Source organism: Lutra lutra, chromosome 16 (genome assembly GCF_902655055.1).
Source record: "Lutra lutra chromosome 16, mLutLut1.2, whole genome shotgun sequence".
Classification (NCBI taxonomy): domain Eukaryota; kingdom Metazoa; phylum Chordata; class Mammalia; order Carnivora; family Mustelidae; genus Lutra; species Lutra lutra.
Genome location: NC_062293.1, coordinates 16,353,473 through 16,375,760, shown reverse-complemented (window position 1 = coordinate 16,375,760; position 22,288 = coordinate 16,353,473). Strand labels below are relative to the sequence as shown.

The 22,288-nt window shown below is 37.0% G+C and overlaps 1 pseudogene; it reads right to left on the bottom strand.

Annotated features, from left to right (window-relative positions):
• Window positions 1-8,931: 8,931 nt before the first annotated feature.
• Window positions 8,932-18,346, bottom strand: LOC125087574 (cell division control protein 42 homolog; annotated as a pseudogene).
• Between the last annotated feature and the right edge of the window lie 3,942 nt (window positions 18,347-22,288).

The window sequence follows — 22,288 nt, the reverse complement described above, 5'->3', positions numbered from 1 at the left end:
ATATTGATCATATTGATATGAATTTTAATAAATTTTCCAAGAGAAGAAACAGTTTATTATTGCAGGTTAATTGTGAAAAGTGGAATAAGAAAGTAATTATTCTGTGATTTTGGTTAGCCAATGAATCTAGTTAGAGTTAAAAAAGGAAATCAATACTACTTTGGCTTAGAGGTAGCTATGAAAATGTATCAAGCCTCTGCTACATAGCTGACAGAGTTCTACACCTTTTCTTTTTTTTTTTAATTTTTTTTTTATTTTTTTTTTATTAATTTTTTTAATTTTTTTCAGCATAACAGTATTCATTATTTTTGCACCACACCCAGTGCTCCATGCAATCCGTGCCCTCTACAATACCCACCACCTGGTGCCCCCAACCTCCCACCCCCCACCCCTTCAAAATTCTCAGATCGTTTTTCAGAGTCCATAGTCTCTCATGGTTCACCTCCCCTTCCAATTTCCCTCAACTCCCTTCTCCTCTCCATCTCCCCTTGTCCTCCATGCTATTTGTTATGCTCCACAAATAAGAGTTCTACACCTTTTCTTAAGTGTTATTTTATCTTCACAGAAGCTCTTCATTTCATACAACAGAAAACTAGGACTCCAAGAAGTTAGGTTGTTACCTAAATTCCAGTAGATAATAACTAGTAGAGAATAATATTCAAACCCATGTGTTCTTCAGCCATAGCAGTTTTCTCATTTCACTACAATTGCCTATTTCTACCATAAGAATTATACTCTGGAAAGTAATTCTGTTCCCTTTAGAAATTAATGGTGTGTATGTTTATGTCTCCAAAAAGGTTTAAGGGAAGAGAGCCTCATTCTAACCATGTATAATCTCCACATACACTGACACATGTTCCACAGGTCTCGTATATCTCTGCCAAGAAAAGATCTATAATGCATAGATAGACGGAACATTTCAACACTAGTAGGAATTTTCGTATATATTTTTTCTCTTTCCTAAGGAGAAATGGTAGCTATTAGAGACCTGAATGAGGCACTAAGGAACATGGGCATTGAACTCACCAAAGAAGAAGATGGAGAGCTAAGAAGAAAACTTCCAGTTGATGGTAACTCATTTTAGATATAAAAAGCCCTTTGGGAAAGCTTGGTCTTGAGGCTTTATATCAGAGTCTTTCTTAAAAAAAAAAAAAAAAAAAAAAAAAAGTTTTTTCTGAAACCAGATTAATTTTGTGATGATAAAAACCATGCAAAATCTCAGCAAAAACTCTGCTTCTAGAGTAAGAATGAATCCTGTCTTCCATTTTCTGAATCCATATAGAGTGCAAAGCACTTGACTACATTGATTCTGAGACCATTTTTCACATCTGGGGATGTTCGGAAGGCACAATTAGAAGATGGAAAAGGAAATGAATGTGCGCTGTATATCCTTCCCATATTTCCCATTCATTCCTATATTCTGACACAGCCCCATAATACTACTGAAACTTCTGACAGGGCACCAGTAACTTGCCATTTGCCAATTGCATTAGACATTATTCACTCTTTATTGGTGCTTTCTCCTGTCTTTTATATTGGTGATAATTCTGACCTTCTTGAAATTAGGCTCTTTTGTCATCTGTGTTGTTCCCTTTGACCCAAATCTGTTCATTCTCTAATTTTCATTTCACATACTCTCTCTGGGTAATCTCATCACTCTGTGGTCCAATCTATCATCTACATGCTTATGACTATAAATCTGTATTTCTATATAGGCTTCAGACTGGTATCTCTAAATGCCTGCCAGACATTTCCACTTGGATATTCCAAGACTTCTTTTTCTCAACACATTTAAAGTTGAACTCACTATCTTCCCACCTACTCTCCTTGTCCTAAATTCTCAATCTCATTCGTGTTGTCACTGTCCATCTAGTTACCTAAGGTCGATATATAAGATTCATTTTTGATCCCCTCATTTCCTACCACCCACTATATGGATTATCACTTAATTTTGTAAGCTTTACCTGTATATAAACCTAATTCAAAAAATTCCCACGCAGAGATGAGTAGATGGATGGATATGTGATACAGCAAATGTAGCAAAATGTTTAAAAGTAGAATCTAGGTGGTGGACATATGGGTGTTTATTGCACAATTCTCTCAACTTTGCTATATGTTTACAAATTTTCATAATAATACATTGAAAAAAAAGTCCCACATAAAAATCCATCAATGCCTCTCTGTCCCTGCTACCACTGCCATATTTTAGGGCAATCTCAGAAAACTAAGACTTATGCAATTAAAGTGAGCCAAATGATGATATGGAATAATGGAATTTAGCTTGTTTCTGGTTTATTGTTTTATATTTTTAAATGAATTTGCTTTGTATCTCAATTATGCCTTATTTTATAGCTAAAGGGGAGACTGATCTGAAAACACTGGTGGATACAGTACAAGATATTAGAGGTCAGTGAGAAGTTACTGTAAATTTGAGTTCCCAATTCTTTACACTAAACTATATTTTTTCTCTGATAAATATTTTACTGAAGTGTGAAATACATTATTACTCTATCATATAATCATGTGTCCAGCTTAAGAATTATTGCAAAGTGAACATATCTATTTAACTATCACCTGGTTAAGAAATAAACATTATCCATAATCCAGAAGATACCCTACACCACTTCACAGTCACCTCCTCCATATGCTCTGGAGGTAACTACATTCTATATTCTAGGACCATAGATTAGCTTCACCTGTTTTTGAAATTTGTCTAAATGGAACCATATGATTTATGTTCCATGCTATCTGATTTCCTTCCTTTAACATTATAGTATGTGTTATTCTCTGAGATTCGTTCATATTGTTGCATGTAGCAGCAGTTGGTTCATTTTCATTGCTGCAGATTATAAAATCTACTAAATTATAGTCAAGGAGATCTTTAGAGAACCTGCTTTAGTGGCTGAAATGATTAACTAACTAACTCATTGTACCTGAATACATTGCTGTGCAATATTCCATTGTATAATTATACCACAATATACCTCTCCAATCTACCATCACAAGATTTTTCCAGTTTGGAGTAGTTATGAAGAACATACTGCTATGAATATTCTGTATATGCCTTTTGGTGAACATATGTGCACAATTCCAGGCCATATACCTAGAAGTGAAATTGCTTTGTTATAGGATAAGATTTTGTGTACTTTACTAGCTATTGTCTTTTTTAAATTTAATTTTATCTTTTCAGTGTTCCAAGATTCATTGTTTATGCACCACACCCAGTGCTCCATGCAATATGTGCCCTCCTTAATACCCACCACCAGACTCACCTAACCCCCTACCCCCATCCCTCCAAAACCCTGTTTGTTTCTCAGAGTCCACGGTTTCTCATGGTTCCTCTCCCCCTCTGATTTCCCCCAATTCCACTTATCTTTTCCTTCTCCTCATGTCCTCCATGTTATTCCTTATGCTCCACAGGTAAGCTATTTTCAGTCCATTTTCTAAAGTAATCGTACCATTTTACGCATCAACCAACGAACCAGCATGTCAGAGTTTCAGTTGCTTTACAGCCTTATTAATACTTGATATCTATCTCTCTTCTCCATTTTAGCCATTCTGATGGACATGCAGTAGGATTGCACCGTTACAGTTTGCATATCCCTAGTCATTAATGATTTTGAGCACCTTTTTCATGTTCATTGGTTACTTGGATACCTCTTTTGTAAGGTTCTTTTCATGTCTGTTGCCTGTTTGTCTACTTAAATGTCTGTGTTTTTCATATTGAATTTTTAAAAATATTTATTTTTAAAATTCAAGTATAATTAGCATAAGATGTTATATTAGTTTCAGGTCTACATTATAGTAATTCAACAACTCTATACATTACTCACTGCTCATCATGTTTAAGTGTACGCTTTAATCCCCATCACCTATTTCACCCATCCCACCACCTACCTCCACTCTGGTAACCATCAGTTTGTTCTCTGTAGTCAAGAGTCTGTTTCTTGGTTTACCTCTTTTTTTTTCTCTTTGTTCATTTGTTTTGTTTCTTAAATTCCACATATGAGTGAAATCATATGATATTAGTCTTTCTCTAATTTCTTTTAGGATTATGTTTCTAACTCCATCCATGTTGTTGCAAATGGCAAGATTTCATTCTTTTTATGACTGAATAATATTCCATTGAGTGTGTGTTTATCTATCTATCTATTTATCTATAGATATCTTCTTTATCCATTCATCAAGTGATGGACACATGGGCTATTTCCATCATTTGGTTATTGTAAATAAAGATGAGGTAAACATAGGGGTGCATATATCCTTTTGAATTAGTACTTTTGTAATCTTTGGGTAAATACCCAGTAGTGTATTACTGGATCATTGTGTAGTTTTATTTTTAATTTTTTGAGGAACCTCCATAATCTTTTCCATGGTGGCTATGCCAGTTTGTGTTACCACCAACAGTGCATGAGGGTTGCTTTTTCTCTACATCCTCGTTGACAGCTGTTCCTTGTGTTTTTGGTTGTAGCCATTCTGACACGTGTGAGGTGATATTTCATTGTAGTTTTGATTTGCATTTCCCTGTTTAAGAGTGTTATTGAGTATCTTCATCTATTGGCCATCTGTATTTTTTCTTTGAAGAAATGTCTGTTCACGTCTTCTGCCCATTCTTTAAATTGGCTAATTTAGGGTTTTTTATTGGTCAGTTGTATAATTTCTTTATATATTTTGGATACTAACCCTTTATTTGATATGACACTTGCAAATATTTTCTCCCAATCTGTAGGTTGCCAACTTCAATCTTTTTGAATTTGCTGAGACTTGTTTTGTGGCCTAATGTGATCTATTCTGGAGAATGTTCCATATGCACTTGAAAAGAATTTGTGTTCTGCTGTTTTCAGAGGAGAAGGTAGTTGAGGGAAATTGGAGGGGGAAGTGAACCATGAGAGACTATGGACTCTGAAAAACAATCTGAGGGTTTTGAAGGGGCGGGGGGTGGGAGGTTGGGGGATCCAGGTTGTGGGTATTGGAGAGGGCATGGATTGCATGGAGCACTGGGTGTGGTGCAAAAATAATGAATACTGTTATGCTGAAAAAATAAAAAATTAAAAAAAAATGTTCTAAATATATCTTTCAGATCCATCTGGTCTAATGTGTCATTTAAAGGCATCATTTTCTTGTTGATTCTCTGTCTGGATATTCTATCCATTGATGAAAGTGGGGTGTTAAAGTCCTCTGCTGTTACTGTATTACTACTGATTTCTTCCTTCATATGTATTAATAGTTGCTTTATGTATTTGGGTGCTCCCATGTTAGGTGCCTAAATATTTAAAATTGTTTTATCTTCTTGTTGGATTGTTCCCTTTATCTTTATGTAATGTCCTCGTTGTCTCTTGTTACAGCCTTTGTTTTAAAGTCTGTTTTGTCTGTTTTAAGTATTTCTACCCCAGCTTTTTTTTTCACTTCCATTTGCATGATTAATGTTTTTCCATCCCTTCACTTTCAATTTGCATGTGTCTTTAGGTCTGAAATGAGTCTCTTGTATGCAGCATATAGATAGATCTTGCTTTTTTATCCATTTCATCACCCCATGTCTTTTGATTGAAGTGTTTAGTCCATTTACATTCAAAGTAATTATTGATAGGTATGCACTTATGGCCATTTTGTTACTTGTTTTATGATGGATTTTGTCGTTCTTCTTTGTTCCTTTCTTCTCTTGCTCCCTTCCTTTGTGGTTTGATGGCCTTCTTCAGTGATATGCTTGAATATCTTTCTCCTTATTTTTTGCATTTCTATTACAAGTGTTTGAATTATGGTTACCATTAGGTCCATATATAATACCTTATGCATGAGATATCTAAAGAAATCTATACTAGGTTGCTGGTTACTTAAGTTTGAACCATTCTAAAAGCACTAGATTTTTACCCAACCCCATGTTTTACATATATGATACCATGCTTTACATCCTTTTATTTTGTGAATCCCTTGACTGATTTTTATAGCTGTAGTTGATTTTACTGCTTTTGTGATAGAATCTCCATACTGGTTTTATAAGTGATTAATATACTCCATTTGTTATGTTTGTATGTATTTGTGAAATTTTTTCCTTTCCTAATATTCTTACTCTTGATTATGGCCTTTCTTTTCCAAAGAATTCCTTTTAACATTTCTTGTAAGGCTGGTTTAGTGGTGAGGAACTCCTTTAACTTTCGTTTGTCTGGGAAACTCTGTCTTTCCTTCTATCCTGAATGATAGCTTTGCTGGATAGAGTTTTTTTTGTTTTTTTTTTAAGATTTTATTTATTTATTTGTTAGAGAGTAGAAGCATAGAGACCCACAAGCAGATCAGGCAGAGGGAGAAACAGGCTCCCTGCTGAGCAAGGAGCCCTATGTGGGACTCAATTCCAGGACCCTGGGATCATGACCTGAGCAAGGCAGACACTTAACCAATTGAGCCACCCAGGTGTCCCGAGGATAGAGTACTCTTGGTTGCAGACTTTTTTTTTTTCTCCTTTCAGCACTTTTAATCACTCCCTTCTGGCCAGCAAAGTTTCTACTAAAAAATCAGCTGATAGCTTTATGGAGTTTCCCTAGTATATACCTGTTTTCTCTTGCTGCTTTTAAAGTACTCTCTTTACCACTATTTTTTGCCATTTTCATTATTATATGTCTTGGTGTGGACTTCCTGTGTTGATTTTGTTGGGGACTCTCTGTGTCTTCTGAATCTGGATTTGTTTCCTTCCCCAGATTAGGGAATTTTTCAACTATTATATCTTCTAATAAATTTTCTGTGCTCTTTTCTTTCTTCTTCTTCTGGGATCCCTATAATGCTAATGATGTTATACTTGATGGTGTCACTGAGTTTCCTTAATCTATTCTCATTTTTTTATTATTCTTTTTTCTTTCTCCTGTTCAGCTTACCTGCTTTCCATTACTGTCTTTCAGGTTGCTGGTCTGTTCTTCTGCTTCCTCTAGCCTATTTATTCACTCTAGTGTGTTTTTAATTTCAGTTAATGAGTTCTTCATCTCGGGTTCTTCTTTATATTTTCTGTCTCTTTCTTGGCGTTCTCACTGCAATCCACTGATTATAAAAATGTCAAAGTTAAGCCCCTCTGGTTTTTAAAGCCAAATGTTATGGGGATTCATCCTCACAGTGCCAGTCCCCCATGTCTGGGGTGCCTGGTCTGAGGTCTGTTCTTCTCCCTCTCCCATGCTTACATTTGTGGTTAGTCTTCCTAGGAGTTTTGGTTCCAATTAACTGTGGAGGGTCTGTGCTACCAGTCTTCAGGTCATTTTCTGAGTTAGTTAACACTGATGTGTGGATGTATGTAGGTTTATTATGGGACAAGGTGAGCTTATGATCCCCAATTCACCATCTTCCCTGAATTCCATGCTGAATATTTTATTTCTTGTCTTTTATCTATAGTTTTTTTAATGTATTCTGGATACAAGTCCATTGCAGTTTTATAAATTGTAAATATCTCCCTGTATATTTTGCCTTTTCACTTGTAGTTTATTGTCTTATTTTTTTTTTTTTGATGGGGAAAAGTGTTTAAATTATATACTCAGTCCATTTGGTGTATTTCAAAAGGTGCGGCACTTTTCTTCACTTATCAATGAAAGAAATTACAAACTAACTTAAAAAAAATATCAGCAATTGTACTACCAGGTATTTACCCCAAAGATGCAGAGTTGGTGAAAAGAAGGGCCTCATACACCTCAGTGTTCATAGCAGCAATGTCCACAATAGCCAAACTGTGGAAGGAGCCGAGATGCCCTTCAATACATGAATGGATAAAGATGTGGTCCATATATACAATGCAATATTACTCATCCACCAGAAAGGATGAATACCCACCATTTGCATAGATATGGTTGGAACTGGGGGAGTTTATGCTAAGTGAAATAAGTCAAGCAGAGAAAGACAATTATCATATGGTTTCACTTATATGTGGAACATAAGGAACAGCATGGAAGACATTAAGAGAAGGAAGGGAAAATGAAGGGAGGGAAATCAGAAGGGGAGATTAACCATGAAAGATTATGGACTATGGGAAACAAACTGAGGGTTTCAGAGGGGAGATGGTGGGGTGAATGGGTTAGCCCAGTGATGGGTATTAAGGAGGGCACATATTACAGGGAGCACTGGGTGTTATACACAGACAGTGAATCATGGAACAATACATCAAAAACTAAAGATGTACTAAATGGTGACTAACATAACATAATAAAAATTTTAAAATAAAATAAAATAAAATATCAGCAAATGGCAAACAAATTTCCTTGCAAATCACAGTCCCATATATTGTGCATCCTAGAAAAGAGGAACAGAATAGGTTCCACCTAGTTTCATGAGTTTCATCAAATACTGGACCTACTCAAAGGTGGGGAAAAAGCAACTTTCAAAGTATGTTATTGAGGCTTTTATTATACTCCTTCCTAAGAGCACCAGGTGGAGAACAAGTGTTGTAAACTAGATCTAGGAAGTGGAATGTGGAATCAATCCATCCTCCTCCCCTTAAGGTCTGTCCAGTGGTTAATGAATTTAAAAAAACATGACTAAATAAAAACACCCCCTCATGGTACATTCTCCCTACTACAAAAAGAGACAAACCCCCAACAACCTAGATGTCCCAGGTTATTCTCCAGTGTGGATGGAGCCTGGGAGCAGCTTCAACGACCCAAATCAGTCTATTGCAGAGTCATCACAAGCATGCCTTGCTTTTAAACAAAAACATATTTTTGAAATGACAAAACAAAAACTAGTACTAATCATTTTTCTGAACAATACACAATTGCTCAGATTAACTAGTATCAGAGGGCACCATACCTATGGACCTTGACTCCACTGGAGTGCATGTGGGTAGGTGAAGGGCATTGGTCATTATTGCAAAAAAAATTTTTTTTTCATTTTTCATTTTTAGTTTGATTTAACATTACTTTTAGTACAAGCAGACACCAGCTGTGCAGAAGGACTCTGTAGACATGTTCATAGCAGTGTATACTTGGGGCTCTTTGATTCTGGAGGCTCGAGGAAGCGAATATCACCTGGTCAAATACATTCTTTAAGCCTTTTTGTGCTAGTGCAGGACACTCCACATCTGACCACCTTCAGGTCATGGGCCAACTTTTCAGCAGTCTCTGGAGTGACAGGCTTCTGTTTGTTCTTGGCAAGTTTCTCAATCATAGAGGAGTCATCTCTGAGATCAATTTGGGTCCCACCCAGCAAGAAAAGAGTCTTTGGACAGTGGTGAGTTATCTCAGGTACCCTCTTTTCCTTCACATTTTCAGATGAGGGTGGAGCGACCACTGAATAACAGACTAGAAGTACATCTGTTGGTGAACAACTCCGTGGTCGTATGCTGTAGTAATCCTCTTGCCCTGCAGTATCAGAAAGCCCAAGAGTGTGTGGCTCTCCACCAACCATAACTGTGATTGCACAGTTGTCAGAAACAGGCGGCGCAGGGGGGCCTGGGTGACTGTCAGTTAAGCTTCTGCCTTCGGCTCAGGTCATGATCTCGGAGTCCTGGGATTGAACCTCACGTTGGGCTCCCTGCTCAGCTGGGAGTCTGCTACTCCCTCTGCCTCTGCTGTCCCCCCCACCGTGCTCATGCACGTATGCTCGTGTTCTCTCTCTCTCTTTCCCAGATACATTAATAAAGTCTTCAAAAGCCAACAAAAAACCAAAAACCAGTTGGTACATACTCAGATGGAAATTTGTTTGTTGTGTAGAATATCAGAAGGCACATTTTACCAACAGCACCATCACCCACAACAATGCACTTTGGTTATCTGTATTGCTGAAAGAATTTTGTCTGAATATTTCTAAATATTTCAAGGTTGGTGGTGACCTCAGCTTCTCTGCCAGGGTGTTGGCAGCACTGCAAAGGGTCTCCTGTGTATTTTATCATCCGATGAACAAAATTTTCTCTTTTTCACATATAGTTGAATTAGTCAATCTTTTCTTTTATAGAGTGTTTGGGGGCTTGTTTAAGAAATCCTTGCATACACTAGGGTCATGAAAACTTTTCCTGTTTTATATTCTGGGAGTTTTGTTATTTTTCTTTCACATTTAGATCAATAATCCACTCAGAATTGATTTTTCTATATGATATGGGATAAGGGACACTATTTTCTTTTTTTTATATTCAGTTAGCAAACATACAGTACATCATTATTTTTTTTTAATTTTTTTATTTTTTTCAGCATAACAGTATTCATTATTTTTGCACCACACCCAGTGCTCCATGCAATCCGTGCCCTCTACAATACCCACCACCTGGTGCCCCCAACCTCCCACCCCCCCCCTTCAAAATTCTCAGATCGTTTTTCAGAGTCCATAGTCTCTCATGGTTCACCTCCCCTTCCAATTTCCCTCAACTCCCTTCTCCTCTCCATCTCCCCTTGTCCTCCATGCTATTTGTTATGCTCCACAAATAAGTGAAACCATATGATAATTGACTCTCTCTGCTTGACTTATTTCACTCAGCATAATCTCTTCCAGTCCCGTCCATGTTGATACAAAACTTGGGTATTCATCCTTTCTTTTTTTTTTTTTTAACAGCTTTATAAACATATATTTTTATCCCCAGGGGTACAGGTCTGCGAATCGCCAGGTTTACACACTTCACAGCACTCACCATAGCACATACCCTCCCCGATATCCATAACCCCACCCCCTCTCCCAACCCCCTCCCCCCATCAACCCTCAGTTTGTTTTGTGAGATTAAGAGTCACTTATGGTTTGTCTCCCTCCCAATCCCATCTTGTTTCATTTACTCTTCTCCTACCCCCTCGACCCCCCATGTTGCATCTCCTCTCCCTCATATCAGGGAGATCATATGATAGTTGTCTTTCTCCGATTGACTTATTTCGCTAAGCATGATACCCTCTAGTTCCATCCACGTCGTCACAAATGGCAAGATTTCATTTCTTTTGATGGCTGCATAGTATTCCATTGTGTATATATACCACATCTTCTTTATCCATTCGTCTGTAGATGGACATCTAGGTTCTTTCCATAGTTTGGCTATTGTAGACATTGCTGCTATAAACATTCGGGTGCACGTGCCCCTTCGGATCACTATGTTTGTATCTTTAGGGTAAATACCCAGCAGTGCAATTGCAGGGTCATAGGGTAGTTCTATTTTCAACATTTTGAGGAACCTCCATGCTGTTTTCCAGAGTGGTTGCACCAGCTTGCATTCCCACCAACAGTGTAGGAGGGTTCCCCTTTCTCCGCATCCTCGCCAGCATCTGTCATTTCCTGACTTGTTAATTTTAGCCATTCTGACTGGTGTGAGGTGATATCTCATGGTGGTTTTGATTTGTATTTCCCTGATGCCGAGTGATATGGAGCACTTTTTCATGTGTCTGTTGGCCATCTGGATGTCTTCTTTGCAGAAATGTCTGTTCATGTCCTCTGCCCATTTCTTGATTGGATTATTTGTTCTTTGGGTGTTGAGTTTGCTAAGTTCTTTATAGATTTTGGACACTAGCCCTTTATCTGATATGTCATTTGCAAATATCTTCTCCCATTCTGTCAGTTGTCTTTTGGTTTTGTTCACTGTTTCCTTTGCTGTGCAAAAGCTTTTGATCTTGATAAAATCCCAAAAGTTCATTTTTGCCCTTGCTTCCCTTGCCTTTGGTGATGTTCCTAGGAAGATGTTGCTGCGGCTGACGTCGAAGAGGTTGCTGCCTGTGTTCTCCTCGAGGATTTTGATGGATTCCTTTCTCACATTGAGATCCTTCATCCATTTTGAGTCTATTTTCGTGTGTGGTGTAAGGAAATGATCCAATTTCATTTTTCTGCATGTGCTGTCCAATTTTCCCAACACCATTTATTGAAGAGGCTGTCTTTGTTCCATTGGACATTCTTTCCTGCTTTGTCGAAGATGAGTTGACCATAGAGTTGAGGGTCCATTTCTGGGCTCTCTATTCTGTTCCATTGATCTATGTGTCTGTTTTTGTGCCAGTACCTGCTGTCTTGATGATGACAGCTTTGTAATAGAGCTTGAAGTCTGGAATTGTGATGCCACCAACTTTGGCTTTCTTTTTCAATATTCCTTTGGCTATTCGAGGTCTTTTCTGGTTCCATATAAATTTTAGGATTATTTGTTCCATTTCTTGAAAAAAATGGATGGTACTTTGATAGGAATTGCATTAAATGTGTAGATTGCTTTAGGTAGCATAGACATTTTCACAATATTTATTCTTCCAGTCCAGGAGCATGGAACATTTTTCCATTTCTTTGTGTCTTCCTCAATTTCTTTCATGAGTACTTTATAGTTTTCTGAGTATAGATTCTTAGTCTCTTTGGTTAGGTTTATTCCTAGGTATCTTATAGTTTTGGGTGCAATTATAAATGGGATGGACTCCTTAATTTCTCTTTCTTCTGCCTTGTTGTTGGTGTAGAGAAATGCAACTGATTTCTGTGCATTGATTTTATATCCTGACACTTTACTGAATTCCTGTACAAGTTCTAGCAGTTTTGGAGTGGAGTCTTTTGGGTTTTCCACATAGAGTATCATATCATCTGCGAAGAGTGATAGTTTGACTTCTTCTTTGCCGATTTGGATGCCTTTAATTTCCTTTTGTTGTCTGATTGCTGAGGCTAGGACTTCTAGTACTATGTTGAATAGCAGTGGTGATAACGGACATCCCTGCCGTGTTCCTGACATTAGCGGAAAAGCTTTCAGTTTTTCTCCATTGAGAATGATATTTGCGGTGGGTTTTTCATAGATGGCTTTGATAATATTGAGGTATGTGCCGTCTATCCCTACACTTTGAAGAGTTTTGATCAGGAAGGGATGCTGTACTTTGTCAAATGCTTTTTCAGCATCTATGGAGAGTATCATATGGTTCTTGTTCTTTCTTTTATTAATGTGTTGTATCACATTGATTGATTTGCGGATGTTGAACCAGCCTTGCAGCCCTGGAATAAATCCCACTTGGTCGTGGTGAATAATCCTTTTAACGTACTGTTGAATCCTATTGGCTAGTATTTTGGCGAGAATTTTTGCATCTGTGTTCATCAAGGATATTGGTCTGTAGTTCTCTTTTTTGTTGGGATCCTTGTCTGGTTTTGGGATCAAGGTGATGCTGGCCTCATAAAATGAGTTTGGAAGTTTTCCTTCTATTGCTATTTTTTGGAACAGTTTCAGGAGAATAGGAATTAGTTCTTCTTTAAATGTTTGGTAGAATTCCCCCGGGAAGCCGTCTGGCCCTGGGCTTTTGTTTGTTTGGAGATTTTTGATGACTGTTTCAATCTCTTTACTGGTTATGGGTCTGTTCAGGCTTTCTATTTCTTCCTGGTTCAGTTGTGGTAGTTTATATGTCTCTAGGAATGCATCCATTTCTTCCAGATTGTCAAATTTGTTGGCGTAGAGTTGCTCATAGTATGTTCTTATAATTGTCTGTATTTCTTTGGTGTTCGTTGTGATCTCTCCTCTTTCATTCATGATTTTATTTATTTGGGTCCTTTCTCTTTTCTTTTTGATAAGTCTGGCCAGAGGTTTATCAATCTTATTAATTCTTTCAAAGAACCAGCTCCTAGTTTCGTTGATTTGTTCTATTGTTTTTTTGGTTTCTATTTCATTGATTTCTGCTCTAATCTTTATGATTTCTCTTCTCCTGCTGGGTTTAGGGTTTCTTTCTTGTTCTTTCTCCAGCTCCTTTAGGTGTAGGGTTAGGTTGTGTACCTGAGACCTTTCTTGTTTCTTGAGAAAGGCTTGTACCGCTATATATTTTCCTCTCAGGACTGCCTTTGTTGTGTCCCACAGATTCTGAACCGTTGTGTTTTCATTATCATTTGTTTCCATAAATTTTTTCAATCCTTCTTTAATTTCCTGGTTGACCCATTCATTCTTTAGAAGGATGCTGTTTAGTCTCCATGTATTTGGGTTCTTTCCAAATTTCCTCTTGTGATTGAGTTCTAGCTTTAGAGCATTGTGGTCTGAAAATATGCAGGGAATGATCCCAATCTTTTGATACCGGTTGAGACTTGATTTAGGACCAAGAATGTGATCTATTCTGGAGAATGTTCCATGTGCACTAGAGAAGAATGTGTATTCTGTTGCTTTGGGATGAAATGTTCTGAATATATCTGTGATGTCCATCTGGTCCAGTGTGTCATTTAAGGCCTTGATTTCCTTGTTGATCTTTTGCTTGGATGATCTGTCCATTTCAGTGAGGGGAGTGTTAAAATCCCCTACTATTATTGTATTCTTGTCGATGTGTTTCTTTGATTTTGTTATTAATTGGTTTATATAGTTGGCTGCTCCCACGTTAGGGGCATAGATATTTAAAATTGTTAGATCTTCTTGTTGGACAGTTCCTTTGAGTATGATATAGTGTCCTTCCTCATCTCTTATTATAGTCTTTGGCTTAAAATCTAATTGATCTGCTATAAGGATTGCCACTCCTGCTTTCTTCTGATGTCCATTAGCATGGTAAATTCTTTTCCACCCCCTCACTTTAAACCTGGAGGTGTCTTCGGGTTTAAGATGAGTTTCTTGTAGGCAACATATAGATGGTTTTTGTTTTTTTATCCATTCTGATCCCTGTGTCTTTTGATTGGGGCATTTAGCCCATTAACATTCAGGGTAAGTATTGAGAGATATGAATTTAGTGCCATTGTATTGCCTGTAAGGTGACTGTTATTGTATATTGTCTCTGTTTCTTTCTGATCTACTACTTTGAGGGTCTCTCTTTGCTTAGAGGACCCCTTTCAATATTTCCTGTAGAGCTGGTATGGTATTTGCAAATTCTTTCAGTTTTTGTTTGTCCTGGAAGCTTTTAATCTCTCCGTCTATTTTCAATGATAGCCTAGCTGGATATAGTATTCTTGGCTGCATGTTTTTCTCATTTAGTACTCTGAATATATCATGCCAGCTCTTTCTGGCCTGCCAGGTCTCTGTGGATAAGTCTGCTGCCAATCTAATATTTTTACCATTGTACGTTACAGACTTCTTTTCCCGGGCTGCTTTCAGGATCTTTTCTTTGTCACTAAGACTTGTCAATTTTACTATTAGGTGACGGGGTGTAGACCTATTCTTATTGATTTTGAGGGGGGTTCTCTGAACCTCCTGGATTTTGATGCTTGTTCCCTTTGCCATAATGGGGAAATTCTCTCCAATAATTCTCTCCAATATACCTTCTGCTCCCCTCTCTGTGTCCTCTTCTTCTGGAATCCCAATTATTCTAATGTTGTTTCGTCTTATGGTGTCACTTATCTCTCGAATTCTCCCCTCGTGGTCCAGTAGCTGTTTGTCCCTCTTTTGCTCAGCTTCTTTATTCTCTGTCATTTGGTCTTCTATATCGCTAATTCTTTCTTCTGCCTCATTTATCCTAGCAGTGAGAGCCTCCATTTTTGATTGCACCTCATTAATAGCTTTTTTGATTTCAATTTGGTTAGATTTTAGTTCTTTTATTTCTCCAGAAAGGGCTTTTATATCTCCCGAGAGGGTTGCTTTAATATCTTCCATGCCTTTTTCAAGCCCAGCTAGAACCTTGAGAATCGTCATTCTGAACTCTATATCTGACATATTACCAATGTCTGTATTGATTAGGTCCCTAGCCTTTGGTACTGCCTCTTGTTCTTTTTTTTGTTGTGAATTTTTCCGCCTTGTCATTTTGTCCAGATAAGAGTTTATGAAGGAGCAAGTAAAATACTAAAAGGGTGGCAACAACCCCAGGAAAATATGCTTTAGCCAAATCAGAAGAGATCCCGAATCGTGAGGGGGGAGAAAGGGGATAAAAAGGGGTTCAGAAAGAAAAAAAAAACTATTAAAAAAAAGAAAGCCGATAAAGAAAAAATATAAAAAGAGGAAAAAAATATATATATATATATTAGATAAACTATTTAAAAAACGTTAAAAAAGAAAACGGTAAAAGTTAAAAAAATTTAGCAGAAGAAGAGAAAAAGAAAAAAAAATTGAAAAAGAAAAAAAAATTAAATTAACTGCAAGGCTAAAAAATCATGGGGAGAAAGCCATGAGTTCCGTGCTTTGCTTTCTTCTCCTCTGGAATTCCGCCGCTCTCCTTGGTATTGAAACTGCACTCCTCGGTAGGTGAACTTGGTCCTGGCTGGGTTTCCCATTGATCTTCTGGGGGAGGGGCCTGTTGTAGTGATTCTCAAGCGTCTTTGCCCCAGGCGGAGTTGCACCGCCCTTACCCGGGGCCGCGCTGAGTCATCCGCTTGGGTTCGCTTTCGGGAGCTTTTGTTCCCTGAGCGCTTTCCGTAGAGTCCGGAGGACGGGAATAAAGATGGCGGCCTCCCGGTCTCCGTCCCGGAGGAGCCGAGAGCCCGGGGCCCCACTCCTCAGTGCGCCCTCAGAGAACAGCGCCAAATGACTCCCGTCACCCTGGCCTCCGGCCGCGCTCCGAGCTGACCGAGCCTGGGACCGGTTCAAGGCAACCCCAAGCTGAGAGTCACTCCTCGGCTCTGTCTCTGCAGCCGGCTTCCCCGTTCTAATACCGGTAAGCTCTGCGACACTGAGACACCCCCGATCCTTCTGCGACCCTGCGGGACCTGAGGCCGCGCTTACCCCGCCTGGGCTTCACCCCAGTTAAGCCTCTGGAGCGATGTCCCTCAGCGGAACAGACTTTTAAAAGTCCTGATTTTGCTCTGTTGCTCTGCCGCTCGCCGGGAGCCGGCCCCTCCCCCCGCGGTCTATCTTCCCGTCGCTTTGGATTCACTTCTCTGCCAGTCCTACCTTGCAGAAAGTGGTTGATTTTCTGTTTCTGGAATTGCTGTTCTTCTTCTCTTCAATCTCCCGTTGGATTTGTAGGTGTTTGCAATCTTTAGATAAGCTATTTAGCTGATCTCCCGCTACCCGAAGTAGTCTCAGCCTGCTACTTCTCCGCCATCTTGACTCCTCCCCCCCATCATTAGTTTTTGATGTGGTGTTCAACGATTCATTAATTGTAACACTCAGTGCTCATCACAGCATGTGCCCTCTTTAATACCCATCACCCAGCTACCCCATCCTGGCATCCCTCTCCCTTCTGTAACCCTCAGTTTGTTTCTAAATGGATATTTAGCACCATTTACTGAAGAGATGATCCTTTCCCTACTTTAATGTAAGGCTAACGTTTTCATAAATCAAAGACACACACACACACATAATATGTATATATATATAAACTAGATATATATGTATATGTATATGTGTGTGTGTGTCTTTCATAAATCAAAGACACACATATATATGCACATATACATATATTATGTATATGTGCATATATATGTATATACATATATAATATATATAATATACATATATTATGTATATGTGCATATATATGTATATACATATATAATATATATAATATACATATATTATGTATTTGGACTTCTTATTCTTTTTGTTCTTTATCTTTGTTCTATTTGTTGGTCATTGCACCAGTACACTACTGTCTTAACATAGCTTTAATATGTCTTGGTATCTGAAGCATAAATCTTTTAAATTTGTTTTACTTCCTTAGGCTTATTTTTGCTATTCTTGGCAATGTCCTTTTTATCATTAGAAATACCTGTTATGGGGCGCCTGGGTGGCTCAGTGGGTTAAGCCGCTGCCTTCGGCTCAGGTCATGATCTCAGGGTCCTGGGATCGAGCCCCGCGTCGGGCTCTCTGCTCGGCAGGGAGCCTGCTTCCTCCTCTCTCTCTGCCTGCCTCTCTGCCTGCTTGTGATCTCTCTCTGTCAAATAAATAAATAAAATCTTTGAAAAAAAAAAAAAGAAATACCTGTTATTTGTGCTTTCTCTCTTTTTTTCCTTTGTCAGTCTTAGTGCAGGCATTTAGCACTTTCAGTTAGTCTTCCCAAAACCCATTGACTGTATTCATTTTATTTAAAGTTTGTTTTTTATTTCAGTAATTTGTGCTTTTGTCTTTATGGTTTTTCTTCTTCTTTTGGGGGATTTAATTTGCTGTTCTTTTCTAACTTCTTGAGATAGAACCTTGGGTTATTGATCTTTTCGTCTTTTTACTGTAGGCATTTAAGGTTGTAAATTTCCCTCTGAGCACACCTTTGTAAATTTTAATATGTAATATTATTATTGTTACTCAATTCAAAATATATTCTAATTTCCAGTGTGGGGTGGGTTTTTTTTTTGGTTTATTTTTTTGACACATGATTTATTTAGACAGGGATTCTTTAATTTCCAAACTTACAGGGTTTTACTAGGATCTCTTGCTATTGATTTCTATCTTAATTTCATATTCTATATTAAACAGTTGTTTGTATACATCATCTTTGTTATTTGTGATAATAAATAATAAAACTATAAATTATTATTCTAATAATTTTTAAATTATACAAACTTTATTTGATTGTGAAATATTACTTTATAACCATCATTATGGGAACATCTCTTTTACCAGTGTTAAAGAAATACCGTTCATTCTCTGTGTCTGCAATTGACTGCTTGTTGTTTAGCAGGTAACATTATGCCTTTTTCTCTTTAATAATTTGAAATTATGATATTTAAAAAATGGTATCTTTTTCTACTTCTTTTGTTTTGAAGGAGAAGCTGACTTCAGTGAGCTGGATAATGTCCTGCGAAAAATGGGTATAAAGCCCTCACCTAAAGGACACTTGCAGCCAGAGAAGTCACTTCCAGTTAATGGTGGGCATTTCATTTTTTTTTCTTTTTTTAAAATTTAATTTAATTTTTTTTTAGTGTTCCAAAATTCATTATTTATGCAGCACACCCAGTGCTCCATGCAATAGATGCCCTCCTTAATACCCACCACCAGGCTCACCCAACCCCCACTGCCCTCCTCTCCAAAACCCTTCCCTCCAGAACCCTCCCCTCCAAACAAACTCTCAGTTTGTTTCTCCAAGTCCACAGTCTCTCTTGGTTTATCTCCCCCTCTGATTTCCCCCAACTTACTTCTCCTTTCCATCTCCCAGTGTCCTCCATGTTATTCCTTATGCTTCACAAGTAAGTGAAACCATATGATAATTGACTTTCTCGGCTTGATTACTTTTGCTCAGCATAATCTCTTCCTGTCCCATCCATGTTGATACAAAAGTGGGTATTTATCCTTTCTGATGGAGGCATAATACTCTATTTTATATATCCATTGTATATATGGAACATATCTTCTTTATCCATTCATCTGTTGAAGGGCATGTTGGTTCTTTCCACAGTTTGGAGACTGTGGCCATTGCTGCTATGAACATTGGGGTACAGATGGCCCTTCTTTTCACTACATCTGTATCTTTGGGGTAAACATTCAGTAGTGCAATTACAAGGTCATAGGGTAGCTCTATTTTTAAGTTTTTGAGGAATCTCCACACTGTTTTCCAAAGTGGCTACACCAACTTGTATTAATGGTGGGCATTTCAAATATCAGGCATTTCAAATATAAGAATAGTCTTCAAAAGAGTTCATATTGCCTTCAAGAGATCATCAAGGCAGTTTTTCAGCATTGCAAATATCAGGTAGAATCTTCAGGGAATTAGGATTATATCCTTAAATTTTTTAATTATTTAGTACTCTGTTTATTTTAGATCATTTATAAGTCAGCATTTTAAAATATCCATAATTTTAAAGATGATTATTTTTAATATATAGGAATATATAAATTGCCATTTAAAACATGTAAATCAACAGTCTCATCAATCATAATTCTTGCCATTTGGAAAAAGGAATATTAATAGTTATTTTTCATTTCATTGAGAGGCCTTTGGTTAAGACCTCTAGGAAACAAATAGGAGGAGAGATATAGAGCTGTACTACTAGAGGGGAAAAAAAGGTGAAGTCAGAAAAAATACAAAATATGGAAGTGTTTTGCTTTGGCATGGTAGGTATTAATAATTGTCTCAGGTACTAAAGAATTGATAGATTTACCATACACATTAAGAATTTTTGTTTTCATTTTTTGTTTTATTATTTCTAGAAGATATTAGGTAAATTTTATGAGCAAATTACTTTATGATCTATATTTCTGAACTTAGATATTTGGTATTGTTTTATCATGTCTAGGTATTTTCTCTATGACCTAAATTATGTGTTTCTTCCATCTACAGCTAGTAGAAATATGTATAAGAATAAGTTGCTGACTTCTCCAGAAGATATAAAAGGTGAGTGAGATGCATATTAATAAGTCAGATTGAGACTCTTGCATTTTGCTTTTTTTCTTATTAAATATTGCCTCCTCCCATTCTCATATATATTTTCATAATAATTTTAATATATATGTTCTCATTGATGAAATAATTTTCTGTTTTATATTTAAAAGATGTTCTAAGTATTTGGGTTTACCTCAGTTTTGGATGTGGAAATAATAAAATTTAGGCCTAGCTATAAAAATTTAACATTTTATATCTTGAAATACAGTGACAAAATGAACTTGATTTGTGCAGATATTTGTATTAAAAACTGTTAGATTTGCTGTTTTGCTGCCAAAATTAACCTGAATGATTTCTCAGCCCTATTTCAATGTATTGTTATACAAGCTTATCTTCAATATTGGATGTATTGGTTATAAGTGAGTAGATTAATTTTAGTCCATTAATGACTCTTTAAACACTTAAATGTCCTTAACCTCTTTTTTATGATGAAATGAATAACCACTATACATAGGAATTAATATTATATTTTAACTTTTATTTTAATTTCCTCATGTCTTTTTTTTTTTTTATAGGATTGCAGGTTGATGACCATGACCTTGACTCTATTCTTGAAAACATGGCAGTTAGTCTTCCAGCTGAGGAACTTAATGATCTTACTCTAACTCCATCAGTTGATGGTAAGTGATTTAGGTATCTTTGTACCTTTGTGAAAAGTGGGTTTTGAGGCTGATTTTTTTATAGGACTTATGTAGCTGAAATAAGGATGATTTTTCTCTTAATATATCAATCTAAAGTTGGTACTTTTTCACTGTTCATTTATTCAGCAAATATTTACTAAGCACTATAAACAGGTGTTAGGCTAAGTGCTAGAGATACAATTGATTGATCGATTGATAAGACTGTTGAATAAAAATAAACATACTCCTTGACCAAAGGAGCTTAATGTCAAATATATCATAATTCTTAGTATTCTAGTTGAAGCTGAGAATGTTGCTTTCACAGAAACAAGGCTATAGGGTTTCAGCCAATATATATGACATTTTTCCTAGTTATATATAGGCATGGATCACCATATCTTTGGACCAGATTTCATGATTCAATGTCAGAATTATAGGTATTAAAGAAATATTAATTAGGATTGAAGTATGATGAATCACAGAGTAATCCCCACTTTAAATAAACTTTAAAACAGAATATGTTTAGCTGGGCACAATCCAATGAAATCAGGAAATATCACCGAGAAACATTTGGCTGAATACTGCCTCTTAGATGTAAATATGTTTTTCTCATGTGATTCAGGTACTGTTTAGTTATATCTTTGCCATGGGTTTCATACCCTTCCAACAGGGGGAGGTTTTTTTTTTTCTAAAAGGTATTTTTTATTAAATCATTCCTTAATTTTCCAGGACCAATGTACCAATGTACCAATGAAAAGCAGTTAGTTTTTTACTTATTTTCTTTATGCTTTTAAGTTTTACTGGGATATCAGGAAAAGATACTTAGGTGGAGCTATCAATAATTTCCAGGTAAGGTAATTTTTAGCTTTTCAGCTAGTTTCGTAAGTTTAGAAACTCACCTGGGAGTGTCAGATAAAAGGCAGAGTAAGAGCCACCAAAAACTCTCTCTTCTATAAAAACAATGAGAAACCTGGCAAAAACTATGAAAATTAATATTTTCAGGACTGGACATTAACCAAAGGTTTGCTGCAATCTGGGGAGCATTTTTTTTAAGAAATAAAAGACTGAATCTCCTTAAAAATAGTGAGCTTTGTAATGTTTTAACTTGCCCTATTCCCATCCTCTTGTCTTATAGCTCCACAATAATATTGAAAAATAACATTCGGTATTTGCAGTGAAAACTAGTAGCCTGGAAGCTACTGGAGAGAACAGTGGTGGACTGGAGCTCTTTCAAAGCCTTATTCCCTAAGAATTGTCATTATTTGGTCTGTTTGGTGGTTCCTTGGAATGAGGCTTTATATCAGTCCCCCTTTATGTATGAACGAATGAATGAATAAATAGATAATTAATGAGTGTGGAAAGATGAATCAAGAAATGAACTGAAATAAGCAGAAAACGATAAGAAAAAAGCAATTATTTGGAGTATTAAAGAACTGTGCTGCAATGGTCGACTAATAACTAGTCACCAGGACACTGATTAAAAAGAATAGAAAGTGCATTAGTAAAAGAGATGAGATGAGAATTCTGGTCCTTACTTCTTTACTCTTGGTACCTGCATGAGCTTTTTGTCCCTGCTGGAACTGAAAG